This window comes from Gymnogyps californianus, chromosome 3, assembly GCF_018139145.2.
Source record: "Gymnogyps californianus isolate 813 chromosome 3, ASM1813914v2, whole genome shotgun sequence".
Taxonomy (NCBI): Eukaryota; Metazoa; Chordata; class Aves; order Accipitriformes; family Cathartidae; genus Gymnogyps; species Gymnogyps californianus.
In genome coordinates, this window is record NC_059473.1 from 63,793,090 (window position 1) to 63,793,932 (window position 843).

Genomic DNA, 843 nt, shown 5'->3' on the forward strand with positions numbered 1-843 from the left:
CGTTACCAAGCTGCCTCCACGTTGTGTCTTATTGTTGGTTACAGCAAAAGCTGCAGCACATGCGCTGCACTTGAGGTACAGGTTAACTACCCCTACCCCTTCGTAAGGGAAAAAGCTTAAAAGAACGACGGAGGGAATTACGTGTGTCTCTAGGCCAGGCTGTTCATCAGTTAACCACAACTGCTCAGAACTAAAAACTTTCAGTGTTTGTTTCAGCACCAGCCACTTATCGGTTGCTGCCTCCACAGAAGGCCACCCTTAAAGAACGCAGCCAAAAGAAATAGATCTAAGCAGTGCATTACTTTCCCTCCGCAGGAAACAGCAAACCAGCATTTGGGGATTATGTCTGCTTCCCATCTTCCGTGCCTTTTGCCTCCATCAGTTGGTTTTGGCTGCCTCTCGGTCATTGTCCCCTGAATTTAAAAACTCAGTTAAAATTGTGCATATGCATCCTTTCCTTCTCTTTCTTTATTTATAGGTTTTTTCCTTGCCTCAGAAGTAATATGCAATAGCCTTTTAAAAAACAAATCAGCTGTGTAAGATTTGAGTAGCGCAAGTTTTAGGAGCTACTCAGCCGACACACATCCTTGTGCATCAGTCGATACCGCTCACCCACAGCCCTTTGCTGCGCTTTCTTGGTGCTACAGAAACCCCTGGGGCGATTTCCTCGGGCACGCTTTTCCCAGCCGCTGCGCTGCTGTATCGCAACCGAGCGACAGGCACACATCTGCTGCAAAAGCTGCTGCAGTAAAGTGCCGCTGCTACGCGATCTCCTTCCTGCTGCACGGGAGGACCGGAGGCAAATGCCGCTTGACGGTGGTCCGCTGGCTGGGCTCCGCTTTA